Below are 22689 nucleotides of genomic sequence, written 5' to 3'. Positions count from 1 at the left end.
CGTTGTCCAGGCTATTGCTGAAAATACTGGTAACTGGGACACTCGCGGTGGTCAAGACCCGACTAAGCAATAGCCGATGCGGTAGTCAGCTCTGCATTGTTGCTGTGCTTCCGGCACCGCTGTCTGTTTGACAGGCACAGTACAGGAGGCACCGTGTCCTGGCAGAAGCAGAGTGATAGTGCAGGGAGAGGCTTGAGCGCCTCTTCAGTCTGGCGCCTCCCTGCACCTCAGGAGTTGCTGAGTGGGTAGCGCCAGCCCTGATGCTGGGAAGAATATGTGTCAGATCCCTCACATGCTCATGCCATGGAGTTAACCTGCTCTGCCAGTGGATACATGCTCTGCCAGGGGTTACACATGCTCTGCCAGGGGTTAACATGAGTAGACCTGCCCGGGCCCGGCTTATATACTTCTCACAGGGTATATAAGCCGGGCCCAGGCAGATCTACTCATGGTGTCCTCCTGTACAAGGTTTTCATCACTATCCATTTTGACTTGTTGTGACCTCTGACCCATGTAAGTGATCATGTGTATATTTGTTTGTGCACTATGTAACTGTGGGGACACCGTGCATTCACTTTGTTGTTTGCATGTTTATTCCATACATTGCAGGCTCCTTGATAAAGGTCCGCGTTCAATTGACCAAAACGTCGGGGCTATTATGGGCACATTATGTATCTCGAAATGGATGTTTGAATAAACCACAAATTGGATTTTATACTAGAGTGACTTTATTTGCACAAGGAGAGTGCCTACTTCTCACTTGAGAAACCCTGGACTATATATATATATATATATATATATATATATATATATATATATATATATATATATATATATATATATATAAAAGTGGACCCGTACCATATTAAATATCTTAAAATGCTTATCTCAGGTTCTTGTAATGATCCACACCAAGGGTGGAAGTATGGGAGGCAACCGAGCTAGCAACCACTGGGCTACTGCTCTGAAGAGGGCACCTCTGCCCCACCATTTAATTAACTATTTTAAAAAGTCAGTGCTTATGCTTGCATGCCGGCTCCACCTCTAGTCCCTGCACATACCTTCTTTATTATAAACATCAATCACAAGTGTGATGCCCGGTATTAGAAACCAGAACCTGTGACACTAGCGGCTGACATGACTAGGAGCTATTTGCTCCTGCATAAGAAGCATGAGGAATTCTAAATATTTTTATTAAATATTCTTACTTTTTGCTATAAGTAGCTTCATAGTTAGAATATGCATTACATGTGACATATAGGGCGGTATTCAATGTGAATACCGGCGACGTGCAGCGAATCCTGTTTAGGATTCGCTGCACATTCGCCACTGGTCGCTGCGTTCCGGAGCCTCGCCGGCTCCGGTATTCAACGAGTCAGGGGCTCGATGCCCCTGACCGGCGAATATGAGCTCCTGCGGCGAACACCGCAGGGAGCCTGAGGACGGTGGCAGGCAGGGAGATGGAAGTCTCCCTGCCTGCCCCACAATGTTTGTGGGGGGGGAGGTGGGCTCCCCGGGTGCCAGGCAGCACAGGCTGCCCCCCGGGGGTGCCAGCAGGGGACCGGGTATATTCACTACACCCGATCATGAATATGTAATGATCGGGTGAAGTGAATATATGAATATCTAATGAGCGGCTCGGCTCCGGCCCCCTGCTGGCTGGTCTGTGTAAAATATATATTTTTTTAAATTAAATATATATTCATGTGCTTACAGCACATGAATAAAAATAGCATGCCCCTCCTCAGAATAAAATTCCAGATTTTTTTACACCAAATGTAAAAAACAAAACACTTTATTTTAAAAGTTCACCTTCCACTTCACCATAAAAAGATAGCGATTGCTACTCGGTGAATCATGGCGAAAAAAACCTTGAAATGTATTCGCCATCTGGTCATTGAATAGGGTGATTCACCGTTTTAGTCAGAAATTCGCCTTACAGCATAAAATCGCCATAAAAACCTGGCGAATCAGCCTCATTGAATACCGCCCATAGTGTGAGGGGCATTGCTGCACATCGTAATGCCCTTTGTAAAGGGCATTACGATGTGCGAATATAGTGTGAGGGACATTATGGGGGGGGGGGGGGGGCACCTGAAACTATTTTGGCTTGGGGAAGCAAAATGTATAGTTACGACACTGAGCCAGACCGTGCAGCAGGATGGTGAGTGCACACAGAGACAGCAGGATCTCACTGGAGCTGTTGAGACATGCAGCTTACTCTGGAAACATCATTGTACTGGCAATTTCCCAGGGCTCAACCCTGTACTTATGGTAGAGCTGCACAGGAATTGGCTAGACAGAGGGCCTTATTCTAGTTTACTCTTTCTGACAAAATCCTTCTTAGATGGACAAAACCATGTGCACTGCAGGTGGGGCAGATGTTACTTGTGCAGATATAATTGGATTTGGGTGGGGGTTTACTTCACAGTGAGATCTATATTGCAGTGTAAAAATAAAGCAGTCAGTATTTTCCCTGCACAGAAACAAAATAACTCACCCAAATCTAATTCTCTCTGCACATTTTACATCTGCCCCACCTGCAGTGCACATGGTTTTGTCCATCTAAGAAGGATTTTGTCAGAAAGAGTGAACTAGAATAAGGCCCAGAGTCTGTGATCATAAAGGGGGACAGAAAAGATTGTCTCTTTTGTTGGCGCACAGAGGTAAGTTGTTTTATTAATTATTATTTAAAAAACTGCTAAACTTGTGAAATATTTGTGTATTGTATACAAATAAACAAAAATTTTATTAATAAAAACAACAATGCCCTTGTGTCTTATTAATCATGGATTTTTATGGGATTTTGATTAATATATTCATAGATTTTATTTTCAGGGATTGGATGAGAAGGGTAGCTTGCTACAGTTTATATTTTTGTTTATTTTCTTTCTTGAATGTGTAGCAATAACTTTATTTCCACATTCTGTTTTGGATACCATCTTCACAGTTTGATAATTTAAGTTTTCAGAGGAATAACTCTAAACCAGTGGTTCCCAAACTGTGTGCTATGGTACCCTGGGGTGCCTCAGGACACTTGCAGGGGTGCCTTGGAATGATGATCCAAATTGTTTGTGGCTAATGTAATACACAAAATTAGTGCTTGTTGCTTCCCATCATCCAACATGTAGACAAACAGAAGCAAACTCTGGGCTTTATTTTGGTTCATTCTTTCTGACAAAATCCTTCTTAGATGGGCAAAACCATGTGCACTGCAGGTGGGGCAGATGTAACATGTGCAGAGAGAATTAGATTTGGGTGGGGTTTTACTTCAAAGTGAGATCTATATTGCAGTGTAAAAATAAAGCAGTCAGTATTTTCCCTGCACAGAAACAAAATTACTCACCCAAATCTAATTCTCTCTGCACATGTTACATCTGCCCCCCCTGCAGTGCACATGGTTTTGTCCATCTAAGAAGGATTTTGTCAGAAAGAATGAACCAAAATAAGGCCCTCTGTCCTTCACCATATAACATGAATCTATGGAAGACCTATAAACACAAATTACTTATTTTTTTTTATTTTATCCACAATTCCTAGTAAGAAACTTTGGATTAGGGGTGCTGTGAAAGAAATTCTAATGCTCTAAGGCGCCGTACTGTAATTCAAAAAAGTTTGGGAACCACTGCTATAACCTATGTTCTTACATTTTGGATACACTGTTTGTATCTCTTCTCTTTATGAAAAGTTTCTGAGTAATACCAGAAACGCCACCTGAAATATTAGATGAATAATCAATTTATATTTGGGTATTGCCTTTCTCTTAAAATGTTATCCGGCAGATAATAGGTGCTGTCTTTATGATATCATTTATTATTAGTATTGGTAGCTTTACTACAGTATATTTTATAATCTCCTTTATTTTGCCATGTATCCTATGGCAAGTGTATATTTATTTTGGAGAATCAGGATATATGAAGATACCATTTTATTGAAATATCATATTTCAGATGGTATAGGGAGAGCTGCTTAATTATCTTATTATCAAGCTACATAAGAGGGCTATGCTCTAAAAGATAGTGGGTTAGATTTTTCAATATATAGAAAAACGAGCACGACTGTGGTTAATTTATTTATTTATGATTTAAACCACATGGGAAGGCTGTCTTGCAGGAGCAGATGGATCAAATTTGACAATGTATGAGAGATGGACAGTAGTACCTGTGTTGTGGCTTATATATATTATTAGTATTATCAGCTTCAGCTTTTATTGATGCCACACTTGTATTCATATATCAAATTGTTACATTCATCAAACAATATATAAACAGCTGATTTGTTTATTTAAGCCACACAGAAGGACTTGCACATGATGTGTGATAGAGAAACAAGAAGGCATATGGTGATGCTTTGGATACTCAAATTCAATTAGAGTTTATAACTTGTTCATATATGCTGAGTCCTGTATATGTTACTGTCTGAGTGTGGTACACATTTAATTTAGATATTTAAAAATAAGCAGCACTCTGTAGCAGATACCCAATAATGAGAATACTGCTTTAAATTACCACATTATCATATGTTTTCCCAGTGCATATAAATTGTCGTATATGTATCATATATTTAAGAGTTCTTATTATAAATGCTGCCCTGCTGTCTAGGTCTAATGTAGACAGCATCTTGTAGAAAGTACCGGATAGCAGGAATAAATAGAATACAGGAGTCGGTGCACCGGACTATGTATTATCTTGCTGCCGGCTTCAAATATAGACGGCATCTTGCAGCAGATGCTGGGTAGCAGAGATAAATAGGGTATGGGAGCCGGCACACCGGACTGTGTATCATATAACTGCCGGTTAAAGGGTGGCTTCAGCATGAGCCGCGTTCTGCTATCAATGCCGGGTAGGCAGTGGTAGCGGTACCTGTACCTGCACGTCAGATTCTATAGTGTATTACTGGCGGCTGCGGTCAAACGGGTACGATGCTACTACAATCAATTATTTCAGGGGATAGACATTTGTGAATATAACATTCATTTGTACAATTATAACATTTTCCCTAGACGCAGACTCCGTAACGCTGACACGCGTTTCACGGTAACAGTTTTTTTAAGGCAGAGTCTGTGATGTCAGAAACAGGAAGTCTGTAATTGGCTGGAAATGATCATGTTACTGAATCCAAGATGGACGCGCCCATACCATGGGAATGTTGGCTTGCGTGAGGCGTGGCTGCGGCCTGTAGTAATGGCGATGGGCAGCACTGAGTATCACATTGTGAAACAGTCGCAGCAGTGTCAGGAGAGAGCGCTACAGTATGGCGGTGAGCGCTACAGTATGCAGCACTAACGCACAGGCCAGCCACCGGATTGCCAGAAGCATGTGTATCTGGATTCACCTTCCTGGGTGTGCAGTACAGAGAAAGCCTGGACAGACACAGTCTCCCCCTCTAATATCTGTTGACGCCAACATCATTTTACCTGTTCCCGAATGCCACTGTTTGTGTGTCAATATTGACTCCAGCATGTCTTTCTTGATGCACATTCAATCTGTGGCTCAATTAATTTGGTTCCAGTTACGCAACTTCAATTGCATCAGGCTGTTCCTCTCCCAGGATGCAACCAAACTGAATATCCATTTACAGAACACATCTCGGCTTGACTCCATTAATATTCTTCTAACTGTCCCCCAACATTTCCATATTGCTCCCCTCTATCTGTTCTCAACAATGCAGCTAGACTTATGTTCCTCTCCTGCTGTTCCACATCCACCACTTCCCCCTGCCAAAACCTGTACTGGCTCCTATTCCACTACTGAATCCTCTCAGCTAATGACCTTTGATTTCTTTACCCTGGTTACTGCATATCATGCTCAAATTCAAGCTTTCCTGAATTTAACCCTCCTTTGCTGGAACAAGCTTATCTGTCTCTCACCAATCTAGCATAGCTTTAAACGTGTGCTGAAAACGCTTCACCACATAACTTGCCACAAGGTTGCACGCCCCACCGTTGCACCTCGACCATCTCTTCCTCATTTACTTCTTGCTGTCTGGTTCTCCATTTACATGCCTATGCTTCATGTCATCTGTTTCCCCTCTACCCTTGAGTGTAAGCTCCTTGGAGCAGGGTACTCCTACCTCCTGTTCTCACGGCCCTCTTCACTAGCAATTTAATGAAAGCCTTCACCTATTCAGTGGCCATTTAGCCCAGAATTCTTCTATATTCTGTTCATCTATACCAGTAGATCTACTCCTGCTAGTCGTGCTGTGACTACTGGAGACAGCTTCACGGATTAAATCCCTCACTCACCTTGCTTCCCAGTTGAATTGAGTACTGAAATTTGTGGTGCTGATTGTAACTTGTGCTCTGTTATGTTTTGTTTACAGTAATGTAATGTTATGCCAGCCAATCAGCTCCTTACGCGATCCATACCATCATTTTACACAAATATGAAAGTTCCCTCTATTTTGAGAAAACATAGAATTTGTACGTACTTAACCCTTTGAGTGCCAACGTTGCTGTGAGAGATGTAAAAAATATCTGCTAAAAATGCCAGCGTCGCTCACAGCGACTGTTCTTTTTTTGGCGCAATGTTTAACAAAACTTAAATGAGTTGACTTCAGATTTGCCGGCAATAACTGAAGCGATTCATATTCCTCGGCTTTGGTCCTGGTATTGCTTGGCGGATATTTTGCACAACACTTACAGCAAAGTTTGCACTCAAAGGGTTAATAATACTAATTAATAATACAGGTATTAATAATTGAAGTAACTGTGTTCCTTCTATCTTTACATTTTCTATTTCTACATATACTATGCAAATTATTATTTATTTACAAAATTAAAACATTTCACATGCAAAATGTAAATATCACAAAACATAAACTCGTTACTTACTGAAGTGCAATATATTAAATGATTTTCATGATTACATTTTAGATCAAATCAAACTGAGTGGTCAGGGATGGATTGCAGGTGTTACTGGTAAGCATGAAATACAATCACTATCCTATCTGTAGTTATTTTTACTTACAAAATAAAGAAAGCCGTTCTTAAAGTGCCACAAATTGTGTCAGAAATTACACTTGTTCAGGTTTATCAGATTGGTTTGGATAATTATTATTTGAGAACTGTTTGATCTCAGTGATGAATACTTGATTAGATTTTCATGAAATCAGTCAAGCACACCATTTAACATTGCTCATGTGAGACGGTGCTGATTTAGCTGTCCACCAACAAGCGGTCTGCGTCTTAAAAGGTCTGCAAGGCCGGTCTTTGGGGAAAAAGAGGTGGAATAAGGCCAAGTTTATGGGTAATGACATTGGATTACCAGGTATTTAAGCTAATATATTTCACTCCTCAATTATGTTCACTCCTTATGTTATTGGTTTGGCTGCAATGTCTCACAGAATCAATCTTAACTCAAGAATTCCTGCCATTTTTACAAGAGACCATCTTGACACCATTGTGATTTGTAAAACCTCTGGAGGATTTGCTGTGATAAATAATATTTCATATGTGGAATGCTTATGTGAATTTCACGGAGGGATAATCGCGCCTCTGCTTAACTTTGATGCATTGAGATTGCTCTATTTTTTTCTGCTAAAGTGCTCTTATGCTAGAGCTGGCAAATTAACTTAAGAAATGTAAAAAGCAAGGACACTTGGACTGTCTTTGAAAGGTTCTTATATTTGGATTGCTGTATGCTTTTTCTTTTATTTATTTCAGCTTATTGACAAAAATGTCGGTCTTCTGTCAGTGGGCAATAGAATGCATAAGAGTAACAAATGGTGGGACATTCTTTAAGGCTGGCTAAAAGCCACTACATGTTATTAAGGATGGTGAAGAAATGAACTGAGAGGGCTGATCCCTCATTTTATTTCATGTATCTTAGCATATTATTATACTAACACATTTTATATATTGCATTATATTTCTATTCAGGGAGAACTTGGTTATAACACTACTGCTCAAGGTTTCACCATAATGACAATATGAGTGTATTCGTTGTTTTAAAAAATAACAATAATAAGATTTCTTTCAAACCACTACAATATATACTGTGTATAAGAATTTAGCGTGTATGTGTGTATGTATATATATATCTTATATAATAGCCATAACTGTCACTCTGTGAGTGTGTGTATAACGCTGGGCGAAGTCATAGAGTGCACTCCGCCCCCCGCCCAGCGTTATACACACACCCAGCGTGACAGTTCTGGGCTATATAGCACCTGCAGCCACCTGTTCGCCCAGTGGCCCCCTCCCTTCCCCCGGCCTCCTGCTCACCTGCACACCCAGCACACAGCCGGAGGAACAGCAGGCAGCAGCACACACTGGTCCCTAGCGTCATCCTGGATCTCCACACTGCACCCCTCTCAGGCTCATCTGTGGACAGGCTCCGCCCAGGGGCGGAATTACCCCAAGACTGCACGCTGAATAGAATGGTATGGAGCAGCGCGCAGCCTCCCCCCCCCCCCCCCCGGCCACTGCAACTACCGTGTTATCGGTCTCTCTACTCTCTGTGTGGGCAGAGGTCCAGTGCTGCCTGACACATGTCTGTATCCAGGAGCTGCGGCCACACATTTGCAATGGCCATTCCATGTGTGTCATAATGTCTTATTGACATTATGGTGTGTCACGGTGTAAGGGGAATTATGGTGTGTGGCAGGGGCGGATTGGTAAAGATTACCGGCCCAGGAACAATCTGTAAACAGCCCAGGGGGAGGGAGGGGGGGTTGGTGTGGGTGCTCACGCTACTAAACAAGACACTATATTTTTTACTGTGTTTGGGGGGGTCAACCATATTTTTGCACCTGGTCCCACAACACGCAGGTTCTGCTTCTGGACCTCCACCATGCTCTCCCTGCCGTGTGCAGCAATCACTAACATGCATGTGCCAGATAGACTACAACTCTGAGTGTGCACTAACAGGGAAGAAAGCCATCCACAGCACGGCCACACCCCGTTCAATAAAACATATTTCACGCAATAAAGACTTTCCCAGTTTAAAGGGGTGCCCCTTACGACGGTGTGAAGAGCTGAGAATATATATATATATATATACATAGACTGAGAACTCAGCACTCACAATAATAAACTCACTCACCTTAATAAATTAATTAATTGGAATATATATAAATAGATAAATGTGCAAGGGGTACTCCCTATTCCTAAGATTGATGAGTGTGTTGGAATTCGGTATGTGTATATTTGGTTAATTTTTTATTAATTGTTTTGTGAACACAGCTTTCTCATGCACCCCTATGTAAGTTAATTTATCTTAAACCTGTGACAGCTGCTTCCTTAGCGGTAATTCAGGACATGGTGACCTATAAAAGCCAGGAGTTAGTTGGCAGGTGAGCTTTCAACCAGTGAGCATATGTTCAGTCTGACTATGATGTGATAGCAGTTGCCAGGTTCTAAAGACTGTGGACGTTAGAGTAAGGATGTGCAGTGAAATGGGGTCCCTTGACATTGGACTGCAAGCTTGAATGCGTTGGTCAATCCGTTAACTAAAATCCCTTTACTAACTTTGTTACTTGTTTACTTTATTTTGATTAATTAATTGATTGACTGATTGATGTATGTATTATGGTGTGAGAGTTTACTATGGGGAGTGCTGAGTTCTATATTTTTTATTTAATTAAGCAATGTGGTCGCAGACCACTGCACCCCAACCTGGGAATGGGGAGTGCAGCAGCTGTGCACCCGAGTCCACTTCTACTCTTTTCTCTCCCACCTCTTTGTTCTACGCTAATTCCTCTACCACATTCATCCCCCAAGCCCCTCTCTTCTCTCGCTCTTCTGCCAAAGTGTACCAACAGTCACAATTAATGTGCCAAAATGATGTACAGTGATCATAAGTCAGTCATATGAACCAGACATTGAGGAAGGTGCATGTTAGCACTGAAATGACTGTCAGGAGGCTTGTTATGCCCTGTGACTGACTGGTGATGAGTATGCAGCATTTTTGCATGTTTTATAGTGACTGATTGTACAGTTTGTGATTTTATATCAATACATGTGTATTCAAGTTTGCAAACATGGTGTGCTGTAGGGAGGTGCGTAACAGTCGTAAGCAGGGGCGGGCTCTCCGATTTATCTATTGACATCCCAATCACCCCCTATCTGCACTGTACCTGCATCATGTGAAGTGCTCTCATGGACATGTACAAAAACATCTTTTGCTATTTTGTGTCCCTGGGGCAGATACCTCTTGTTCTGTGTTCCAGTACTTATAACTAATTAAATACTTCAAAATGTATTTTCTAGTGAACACAATACACCACACATGCCTACTTTCCCAGAATTGGTGGGAGGCTTCTTTAAATCTGGTGGCCCTCCCACTGCCCCCAGGAAGGTAGGCAAGGCTCTCACATCCTGACCCCCTCCCCACCCGCACCCCCCTTCAGCCACTGACCCCCCAGAGGGAGCAGCTTTTAAGTAAGTATATACCGAATATGCTCAGTAACCAGTGAATAAGTAGGCTTAGTTACCCTGGGGTGCATATCACCACAAAGCAGATATCGCTGTGACGGGTGTGATCACAGCAACATAAGGATCATGTCTACTGCACTTCCAGCCCTCAGAGACACCCAATCCGTACTTTTAGAAAAACTATCATGTTGGACCTCTCTACAATGCTTTCTTCAATGTACTTTATATACTGTAATTACTTCTTTTGGCACCAAATAATACTAGAAAGAGGTACATTTAATTGCTTTATTTATGACCTGAAAGAATGCCTTATCTGTTTTTTAACAGGCTTCCAAACAGCCAGTCCCAGAAATGTTCTGCTTATCTGTTTCACAAGATTCTTGTAAGGAAAATGCTTGAAAGTTTCTGCAGCAAATTCTAATAAAGACTCAAAGCTGTGGGGAATAGAGTGAGTGTCCCCCTTATCTGTGAAATAATACATGGTTCCGTTAAGTCCTTTCCATTGCTTAACAAGTATATACTGTACTCTGATGTTTTCCAGTAAATGTTAACAGTAAGAAAAAGAAATGAAGGAAAATAATCCTCAGCATAATCTTAATAATGGCCGCAGTACAGTAAATTGACTGCTTAGGTAATTACCAGCTCATATTTTTTCTTTTCTAATAGTACTTACTGTAACTCTCCCAACAATAAAATGAAATCCATAGCACAGCTCCATTGTCCATTGTTTCATATAATGAATGTATGTGTTTACTTGGCTAAAAAGCCAGCTTGTAATGACAGCAACTTTATATTTAATTCATTTAAATAAGACTTTTATTTTCACTACAGAACAGTATATTGAGTTTTAGCATCAATTTCCCATTTGTATATAATACAGAAAATAATTAGCAAGATAATAAAAATTTGATATAGACATACAGTATAGCTTTCGAGAAGACACGACATTACAATTACTGTATATAGCAGCACGACTGTGTTTGAAAATGAGTGAAAATAGCAGTGGTTTATCCTGATCAATTAGCAAGTTTTTTATGCTCCTTTATTGTACACAGTGTATTTTAAGTGCAGTTATATGTACCGTTATAATACACTTCTTTAACCCCTTCCTGACAGAGCCAGTTTTTGCGTTCCTGACAGAGCCCTTTTTTTCAAATCTGACATGTCTCACTTAAGTGGGGATAACTTTTTTTTGCTTTTACTTATCCCAGTGATTTTGAGATTGTTTTTTCGTGACACATTGTACTTCAAATTAGTGGTAAATTTGGGTCGATACAGTCTGTGTTTTTTTGTGAAAAATACCAAAATATCGTGAAAAAATGGAAAATTTAGCGATTTGCAAAATGTTAAATTTTCTGCTTGTGAGACAAATAATCGTACCACTCAAAATAGTGAATAACTAACATAGACCATATGTCTACTTTATGTTGACATCATTATTTCAACTTCCTTTTAATTTTTTGGGACACTAGGAGGCTTACAATATGAATAGCAAATTCTCAAATTTTCAAGAAAATTTCAAACACTGATTTTTTTAGGGACCAGTTTAGTTCTGATGTGACTTTGAGGGACTTGTATGTGAGACACCCCCATAAATGATGCCATTTCAAAAACTGCACCCCTCACAGTATTCAAAACAGCATTTTGGAAGTTTGTTAACCCTTTAGGTGTTTCACAGGAATTAAAACAAAGTGTAGGTGAAATTTCAAAATTTCTTTTTTTTTGCAGATTTGCAATTTTAATACATTTTTCTAAGGAACACAGTACATTTTACTAGAGAAATGTGACTGAAAATTGATTCCCCCAATTCTTTTGTTTTCATAAATATCCTACATGTGGCCCTAGTGTGCACGGTGACCAAACCACAGGCTTCATAATAGAAGGAGCACCTACTTGATTTTGGAGCCTCCTTTTTATGAGATTATTTTTTAGGCACCATGTAGGTTTCTAGGCACCATAAGATGCTAAAAGTTAGGAACCCCCCCACAAGTGACCCCATTTTGCAAACTACACCCCTCAGGGAATTCATCTAGGGGTATAGTGTACATTTCAAACCCCCAGGGGTTTCACCAATTGTGGTACAACTGGGCAGTGAAAATGAAAAAATATTTTTTTTACACAAAAATACAGTTCTGGCTCCAAATTTGTCATTTTCAGAAGGTATGAAGGAGACAAAGCACCCCAAAATCTGTGCCCCAATTTCTCCCGAGTACGGCAATGCCTCACATGTGACCAAAAAATACCAGTTGGGTGCATGGCAGGACTCAGAAGGGAAGGAGTGATTTTTGGATTTTGCAGCTCAGATTCTGGTGGAATTTTGGTGGGTGCTATGTCGCATTAGCAAGACCCCCCAAGCACCAATACAGTGGAACCCCCCCACAAGTGACCCCATTTTGCAAAGTACACCCCTCAGGGAATTCATCTAGGGGTATAGTGTACATTTCAAACCCCCAGGGGTTTCACCAATTTTGATACAAGTGGGCAGTGAAAATGAAAAATTACATTTTTTTACACAAAAATGCAGTTCTGGCTCAAAATTTTTCATTTTCAGAAGGTATGAAGGAGAAAAAGCCCCCCAAAATCTGTGCCCCAATTTCTCCCGAGTACGGCAATGCCTCACATGTGACCAAAAAATACCAGTTGGGTGCATGGCAGGACTCAGAAGGGAAGGAGTGATTTTTGGATTTTGCAGCACAGATTCTGGTGGAATGAATGGTGGGTGCTATGTTGCACCAATACAGTGGAACCCCCCCACAAGTCACCCCATTTTGCAAAGTACACCCCTCAGGGAATTCATCTAGGGGTATAGTGTACATTTCAAACCCCCAGGGGTTTCACCAATTTTGATACAAGTGGGCAGTGAAAATGAAAAATTACATTTTTTTACACAAAAATGCAGTTCTGGCTCAAAATTTTTCATTTTCAGAAGGTATGAAGGAGAAAAAGCACCCCAAAATATGTGCCCCAATTTCTCCCGAGTACGGAAATGCCTCACATGTGACCAAAAAATACCAGTTGGGTGCATGGCAGGACTCAGAACGGAAGGAGTGATTTTTGGATTTTGCGGCTCAGATTCTGGTGGAATTTTGGTGGGTGCTATGTCGCATTAGCAAGACCCCCCAAGCACCAATACAGTGGAACCCCCCCACAAGTCACCCCATTTTGAAAACTACACCCCTCAGGGAATTCATCTAGGGGTATAGTGTACATTTCAAACCCCCAGGGGTTTCACCAATTTTGATACAAGTGGGCAGTGAAAATGAAAAATTACATTTTTTACACAAAAATGCAGTTCTGGCTCGAAATTTTTCATTTTCAGAAGGTATGAAGGAGAAAAAGCACCCCAAAATCTGTGCCCCAATTTCTCCCGAGTACGGCAATGCCTCACATGTGACCAAAAAATACCAGTTGGGTGCATGGCAGGACTCAGAACGGAAGGAGTGATTTTTGGATTTTGCAGCTCAGATTCTGGTGGAATTTTGGTGGGTGCTATGTCGCATTAGCAAGACCCCCCAAGCACCAATACAGTGGAACCCCCCCACAAGTCACCCCATTTTGAAAACTACACCCCTCAGGGAATTCATCTAGGGGTATAGTGTACATTTCAAACCCCCAGGGGTTTCACCAATTTTGATACAAGTGGGCAGTGAAAATGAAAAATTACATTTTTTTACACAAAAATGCAGTTCTGGCTCAAAATTTTTCATTTTCAGAAGGTATGAAGGAGAAAAAGCACCCCAAAATCTGTGCCCCAATTTCTCCCGAGTACGGAAATGCCTCACATGTGACCAAAAAATACCAGTTGGGTGCATGGCAGGACTCAGAACGGAAGGAGTGATTTTTGGATTTTGCAGCACAGATTTTGGTGGAATGAATGGTGGGTGCTATGTTGCACCAATACAGTGGAACCCCCCCACAAGTCACCCCATTTTGCAAAGTACACCCCTCAGGGAATTCATCTAGGGGTATAGTGTACATTTCAAACCCCCAGGGGTTTCACCAATTTTGATACAAGTGGGCAGTGAAAATGAAAAATTACATTTTTTTACACAAAAATGCAGTTCTGGCTCAAAATTTTTCATTTTCAGAAGGTATGAAGGAGACAAAGCACCCCAAAATCTGTGCCCCAATTTCTCCCGAGTACGGCAATGCCTCACATGTGACCAAAAAATACCATTTGGGTGCATGGCAGGACTCAGAAGGGAAGGAGTGATTTTTGGATTTTGCAGCTCAGATTCTGGTGGAATTTTGGTGGGTGCTATGTCGCATTAGCAAGACCCCCCAAGCACCAATACAGTGGAACCCCCCCACAAGTGACCCCATTTTGCAAACTACACCCCTCAGGGAATTCATCTAGGGGTATAGTGTACATTTCAAACCCCCAGGGGTTTCACCAATTTTGATACAAGTGGGCAGTGAACATGAAAAATTACATTTTTTACACAAAAATGCAGTTCTGGCTCAAAATTTTTCATTTTCAGAAGGTATGAAGGAGAAAAAGCACCCCAAAATCTGTGCCCCAATTTCTCCCGAGTACGGCAATGCCTCACATGTGACCAAAAAATACCATTTGGGCGCATGGCAGGACTCAGAAGGGAAGGAGTGATTTTTGGATTTTGCAGCTCAGATTCTGGTGGAATTTTGGTGGGTGCTATGTCGCATTAGCAAGACCCCCCAAGCACCAATACAGTGGAACCCCCCCACAAGTGACCCCATTTTGCAAACTACACCCCTCAGGGAATTCATCTAGGGGTATAGTGTACATTTCAAACCCCCAGGGGTTTCACCAATTTTGATACAAGTGGGCAGTGAAAATGAAAAATTACATTTTTTTACACAAAAATGCAGTTCTGGCTCAAAATTTTTCATTTTCAGAAGGAATGAAGGAGACAAAGCACCCCAAAATCTGTGCCCCAATTTCTCCCGAGTACGGCAATGCCTCATGTGTGACCAAAAAGTGGCAGGACTCAGAAGGGAAGGAGTGATATTTGGATTTTGCAGCACAAATTCTGGTGGAATGATGGTGGGTGCTATGTCGCATTAGCAAGACCCCCAAAGCACCAATACAGTGGAACCCCCCCACAAGTGACCCCATTTTGCAAACTACACCCCTCAGGGAATTCATCTAGGGGTATAGTGTACATTTCAAACCCCCAGGGGTTTCACCAATTTTGATAAAACTGGGCAGTGAACATGAAAAATTACATTTTTTTACACAAAAATGCAGTTCTGGCTCAAAATTTTTCATTTTCACAAGGAATGAAGGAGACAAAGCACCCCAAAATCTGTGCCCCAATTTCTCCCGAGTACGGCAATGCCTCACATGTGACCAAAAAATACCAGTTGGGTGCATGGCAGGACTCAGAAGGGAAGGAGTGATTTTTGGATTTTGCGGCTCAGATTCTGGTGGAATGAATGGTGGGTGCTATGTGGCATTAGCAAGACCCCCGAAGCACGGTGAAATTATGAACCTAATATTCCATAGATGTGTGGTATAATTTAAAACACTCCTTTATACATAGGCCGGGTTTGTCGGGGCAAGTGTCACACTGGAAAATAGTTTGCTTTCTTATTCCCTTTTTATAGCAAACTTTGCACCTTTTTTGTGTCCTGCCCTTTTTTCCAGTGGAGGGGATTTCATCAGGAAAATGCTGCCCTGGTACAATACGGGGGCCAGTACTAGAAGTACTGGGGCCCTCTGCCTGCTGGTTCCCAAATATTAGGCCCTTTATGACTTCCTCTTGAAAGTGCATAAATGTCCCCCTCTGGCCGGTAGAACGGAATAGCACGTAAGCGTTATACAGTGCCATCTGGATGATATACACGGCCACCTTCTTGTACCAGATTTTTGTTTTCCGCAGGGCACTGTACGGCTTCAGTACCTGATCTGAAAGATCCACTCCGCCCATGTACCTATTGTAATCCAGGATACAATTAGGTTTGGAGGTGTGGGTACTGGTACCTCGTACAGGGACGGAGGTGGTACTGTCTCCGTGAATTGTTGTCAGTATAAGGACATCCCTCTTGTCCTTATATTTGACCAACAACATATTTTCGTTGCATATTCCCCTGCTTTCACCCCTTCTCATTACTTGGGCAATGTGCGTTTTTGGGAGGCCTCTTTGGTTCTTGCGCACAGTACCGCAAGCTGCTGTACCTCTTGAACCAAGGGCCTTAAACAGGGGGATGCTAGTGTAAAAGTTATCCACATAGAGGTGATAACCTTTATCCAGGAAGGGGTGCACTAAATCCCAGACAATTTTCCCACTAACACCTACGAGGGAGGGGGGGCATTCTGGCGGTTCAATTCTTGAATCCTTCCCTTCATAAACCCTAAACCTGTGGGTGTACCCTGAGGTGCTTTCACACAGTTTATACATTTTTATGCCATACCTTGCCCTCTTACTGGGAAGGTACTGGCGGAATTTAACCCTTCCTTTAAAATGTATAAGGGACTCGTCGATACAAATAAATTTTTCAGGGATGTACACCTCTTCAAATTTGGCACTGAAATGATCAATGACCGGCCTGACTTTGAATAGCCGGTCAAAGGTGGGATCATCTCTGGGTGGGCACTGTGCATTATCGGTGTAATGTATAAATTTAAGAATTGTCTCAAATCGAGTCCGGGGCATGGCCATACGGTAAAATGGAGTACTGTACAGAACATCTGTACTCCAATATTGCCTAATTTCTGGCTTTTTTACTATGCCCATATGAAACACCAGACCCCAAAACGTCATCATCTCTACTGCATCTACAGGGGTCCACCTAGCAAATGATGACGTGGGGTTTTGAGCAATAAACTGCTGGGCATATAAATTAGTTTGGTCCACCATTAAATTTATAAAATCATCAGAGAAAAATAATTTGAAAAAGTCAATTTCTCTGAGACCTGTGGAATCAAATTGGATTCCTGGCATGCCCAAAAACTCAGGAACCTGGGGCTCAAAATTGTCTGGTGGTGGGGTCCATACTAGATCAATTATTGGGGGGGGAATCTCAGCTGATCTACGGGGGCGTCTTTGAGGGGGTCCCTCATCAGCAGAGGAGGAAGAGGAGCTTAAGGCAAATCCTTCAAATTCCCCGCTTGCATCACTGCCTGTGTCAGAGTCAGAAGCAAGCATGGCATATGCCTCCTCCACTGAATACATTCTCCTGGATGATTGGGAGGACATTTGGGAGGACATTTGGGAGGACATTTGGGATGCCATTTTTATTTTTGTGTTACCGGTAGTGAAATGTTTCAACACGTGTATAGTGTAGGGGGGGGCACAAACTTTATTTCAATCCGGGGGGTATGTAGTGTGTAGTGTGTATGTAGTGCAGAAAAAAAAAAAAATGCTTTATACCAATAAAAAAAAAAAAAATGAAGGGGTTAAAAAAAAAAAAAAAATGAAGGGGTTAAAAAAAAAAAAAAGGAAGGGGTTAAAAAAAAAAAAGGTCCTGCGCCAAAAATTGAGCACAGATGTTGGTCAGTAACGTCTGTCACTGAACAGCGCTCAAAGGCAACAGGAATTTGATCAAAAAAAAAAAAAAAATAGATCAACCCTGTGCCGAAAAAGATGATCAGTGATGTACGTCACTGATCAGCGCACAGCGGCCACAGGACACCCACAAAATCACAGTGTGTGTAAAAAAAAAAATTAAAAAAATACCCCACAGCACACACACAAAAAAAAAAGGTGATCAGTGATGCGACACTGATTACCAGTGAGGTGCAGCAGGTGCACAACCTTTGGTGCAACTGACAGGTATATATAAAAAAAAAAAAACCTCTGTACCCCCAAAAAAGTTGCTGATCACCTCAGATATAGTGATCAGCACAAAAGGCGGGGACAGCAGACACAAAATTTAGCACTCTCTATCACTATCTCTCTCTATCTCTCTATCTCTCACTATCTAACACTATCTAACACTCTATGACACTGCAGCAGCAGCACTCACAGGTATATCTATATATAAAAAAAACCCTGCGCCCCCAAAAAGTTACTGATCAGTTAATTTATACTGATCAGCACAAAAGGAGGGGGCAGCAGTCAGTTATATAAAAAATATATAGCACAATCTGTCACTATCTCTCTCTATCTCTCTCTATCTCTCTCTCTCTATCTCTCTCTATCTCTCTATAACTATCACACTGCAGCAGCACAAAATATAGCACTCTGTCAGTAGGCCTCTCTCTCTATCTCTCTCTCTCTATCTCTCTCTCTCTATCTATAACTATATCACACTGCAGCAGCACAAAATATAGCACTCTCTGACACTATCTCTCTCTCTATCTCTCTCTATCTCTCTCTATCTCTCTCTATCTCTCTCTCTCTATCTCTCTCTATCTCTCTCTATCTATCTCTATCTATCTCTCTATCTATCTAGCTAATACTAATACAGTGCAGCAGCACAATATCACAGTATGGCACAATTATTGCACAGGATCCAGGAAGCAATCAGCAGCGATCAGGTAAGTATTGCAGCAAGTATTTCTGGTCAGTATGGCGGCAGGGGGGTACGGTGACCGCACTGCACGCTTTCCAGACCGGAATGGCGTCTGCAGTGCAGTCACCGTTAGTTTAAATCTCCCTCCTTGGCTGTGATTGGTCCGTCGGTCCGACGGACCAATCACGGCCTTTGGGGGCGGGCGGGGTGAGGTGGGGTGACACCAGTGTCACCCTTACACCCCGCGGTGATTGGTGCTGTACTTTACAGCACCAATCACCTCTGATCCCGTGTCACCGGCGAACGTTATTCGCCGGTGACACAGGAAAACGCTGTGAATGGCTGTTCACACTGAACAGCCAATCACAGCGATCGCCGACGGGGGGGCGGCATCGCAGCCCCCCCGGGGCATGCACGGACATGTCTGCTGTCAGGGACAGCAGACATGTTGAAACTGTCACCGCGTCTATAGACGCGGTGACAGTTTAAATCCATGACGTACATTTACGCCATGTGTCGGGAAGTGCTTCCCGACCATGACGTAAATGTACGTCAAATGTCGGGAAGGGGTTAAACTGTAAGATATAAGAAGTTTAGTGAACATAGAAAATACAGCATCACAAGCTGAGTCCTTTGATATAGGTTGCTGATTTATAAGGTTATTTTCAATATCTGTGATAATCTACATTAGTGAGTGTGATATATGTAATGACACAGAGAGAGAGTGCTGTAACAAGAGAGTACTGCACCCTGTTCCCCCAGTCCTGTCATCCCTTACACCAGTGATTTCATTACAACATGCCACACAGGCAGGGTCGGTCATTAACACTGCCGCCGGCTGCTGACACCACTGGGGGACTTTCCTGAAGCTCCCCACTATTTGTGAATTTAGAATTTAGTTTAAACACACCCCACCCAAATCTAATGGGACCTACACATGGAGCGATTTCAGGGTATTTTCAAAGCGATCTCACTAGCGGCCAGATGCACTAAGCTTCTAAAACTGATAAAATGTAGAGTGATAAACAAACAACAAACCAGCTCCTACCTGACATTTTTGAAACGCAGCCTGTAACATGGCAGGTAGAAGCTGATTGGCTGGCTGTTTATCACTCTCCATTTTATCACTTTTGAAGCTTCATACATCTGGCCCTATGTCACTTAGAAAATGCCCTGAAATCGCTCAGTGTGTTAGGGCCAAAGCCATAGCGATAGTATAGTGCAGCCCCACGCGTCACTATCACCCGCCGATTAATATCCAGCATGTTGGATATTAATCTCTTTGTCGCTGGGCAGGACCAGTGTTCTCACCAGAGTCATCTCTGACACGTTGCTGTGTGCTGAGCAATCTTGCTGAGCATTCTATGCGATCTGGCATCACTCAGAATGCTCAGCCGCATCTCCCTGTGTGCAGGGCCCATTACTCTGTCTGTACACGTTACATTTGTCATACCTGCAGTGCACATGGTGCATCAGGCCCTTTGGCCCTTATTCTGGTTGATTTGCAAGGCTGCGCATGCGCAGATACAAAACATCGGTCCCCCGCATGGGAGGCCGAACAAATCAGAATACCCCCCTGTGTGCAGAAAGTTAATACCTAAAAGGAAGGTTAAATACAAGTTGTTAGCTTGAGGGAACAGATGCAGATGATCTACAGATCATTGTCAGAATTTAGAAATCAATGCACATTTCAAAAAAGACAGAACAATTTTTAGATTTGAGAGAAATATTAAAGAAGTCAATTAGAGGGGATCACATCTGGTGAGAGAAAGTGAATCAGACTTGAAGCACAGCATCAGAATGGCAGGTAGAAGTGCCAGAGGAGAAATATAGGGCAGATGCTTCATCCTCAATAACAATATTAATCATGTGGGGGTGCATGTGGGAGATCAGTCATTTGGGGAAAGGGTACTTGTGTACAATCACGGCTCCCACGATGTCCATCGCATAGTAAAAATCGCATCGCATCGCATGCGATTCGAGCGCATGCGATCGCATGCGATTTTTAACAGAAATGCATCCAAATGCATTGAAATTAGTATCAAACAATGGCCCCCAAATGTCATTTTTGAGGCTGTACCACCCCCACTATCAACGCAAACCCAAAGCGTGGCGAGCGCAGCGGTACGCGTCCTACGACCTTTTCATACCACACGTCGGCGTGGAGTTGAGAATAGAAAGTGTGGCGAGTGCAGCGAGCCACCGAGCCCGAAGCGTGGTGAGCGCAGTGAGCCCCGCGAGGGGAAACGGATACCTTCACAGGTATACGCGTCCCCTCGCGGGCTTCACTTTTGTCCGCGTCCCCTCGCGGGACTCGCTGCGCTCGCCGCGCTTCGGGCTCAGTGGCTCGCTGCGCTCGCCACACTTTCTATACTCAACTCCACGCCGACGTGGATAGTGGGGGTATGAAAAGGTCGTAGGACGCGTACCGCCACCCCTCGCAGGCTTGCGGCGCTCGCCACGCTTCGGGTTCGCGTTGATAGTGTTGCGATCGCATGCAAAAAATTATTTTTTTAGTTTAATCTCTACACTTTAGCACTCTCCAAAGCTTAGTATATATTTTCGAAAATTAGCAGTTAACTGTTGATACTTTTCTAGCCCTTTCTGATGGTTCCCAGCTCCTGGGATTGATACAATGTTCCAATACTTGGTGTTGAGTTTACTCTGGATATGAAAGAGTTCCAGTGTATTGCACTGCTCTCTACAACTCAATGGGGCCATCTAAAAAAGCTACATTTAGCAGAGATTTACTAAAGGTTATTTGCTGTGAAGTTCCCAAGCCATAGTTAGTGTGCACACTCCCTCTATGCTTGCTCTTCAATTATAGAATGCTTATTGCAGATGTTCTGTGGTAAATCTGCATTGTCACACTCAGTACTATTTTTCTTGATACAGTAAATAGGTCCAGGAACTCCAGGTCTGGGGGTGGATCAATTAAATAAAGGTAGAGAGAGAGATGTATATATTGTTTTTAGAAACAAAGGCACTCACAAAAGACTTTAGGAACCCAATTGATGATGATGTCATATTTAATTAGAGGTTTAGGAACTGAGGGGTAGATTTATTATTTGGCGAAGTGGTGTATTTGCGCTATCCCCGTGCGTTAAAGCAGGGGATAGCGCTTCCCCTCATTTATCAAGCTGGCTGTGCAGCTAAAATATTGGATGCGCTGGCGGGACGGTGACATAGCGCATGTTCTATCTTATGTACTGGGCGCATCATGCTTACCTAATGTATCAATTGTCTTTATGCGCCGTTCGTTACTTTCTTCTCCCCCTCCGTATCGCCAGATTTCTCCGGCGCTGTCAGCATCTCCAGGTTTGTTTGTTTTATTTGTTCATTTAAATAAACTTTATTTGTGTGTTCACAGTGGACGGCACATATGACGATTTCCCTCAGGAGCAGTGTCGCCGCAGCCTCCAGCACGGCGCGCGCACAACACAGTGCTCCCGCCGTCTGCCTGTATAAACTGCGCATGCGCGGGACACATCGCGAAACCCGGGTATCCGGCGCATGCGCACAAGTCGCCGCAGGACGCCCCAGGACCAATCGTTATGGGAGGAAGCGTATCCCCGGCAGGAGGGGATAACGCATTCCCATAACGTGCGCCAAACTGATAATACATATGGGCGAAAGTCAGGTTCTCTTCACCACGATAAAGTGGTGAAGCGAACCTGCGCCCTTAACGATCGGTACGCCACTATTAATAAATCTACCCCTGCAGTTCCTTCTGAGTTCCTCCTGGTGCTAACAGTTTCGGAATGTTTAATTCCTTCGTCAGAGTACGAAAGAATTAAACATTCCGAAACTGTTAGCACCAGCTGTCACGGTGTCAGCTTCTCATTTCATATCAAGTACCTCCCAATGAGTGCCGCCTG

At 42.7% G+C, this 22689-nt stretch overlaps 1 long non-coding RNA gene across 5 annotated transcripts in view; it reads left to right on the top strand.

The window, feature by feature from the left end:
• LOC146057508 (uncharacterized) overlaps positions 1-22689 on the top strand; it is a 292284-nt gene that overhangs the window by 127573 nt on the left and 142022 nt on the right. The window lies entirely within an intron of this gene.

This window comes from Crinia signifera, chromosome 2, assembly GCF_055691185.1.
Source record: "Crinia signifera chromosome 2, ASM5569118v1, whole genome shotgun sequence".
In the NCBI taxonomy this organism is placed as follows: domain Eukaryota; kingdom Metazoa; phylum Chordata; class Amphibia; order Anura; family Myobatrachidae; genus Crinia; species Crinia signifera.
The sequence above is the reverse complement of the archived record's forward strand: the minus strand, read 5'-3'. Positions and strand labels throughout refer to the sequence as shown.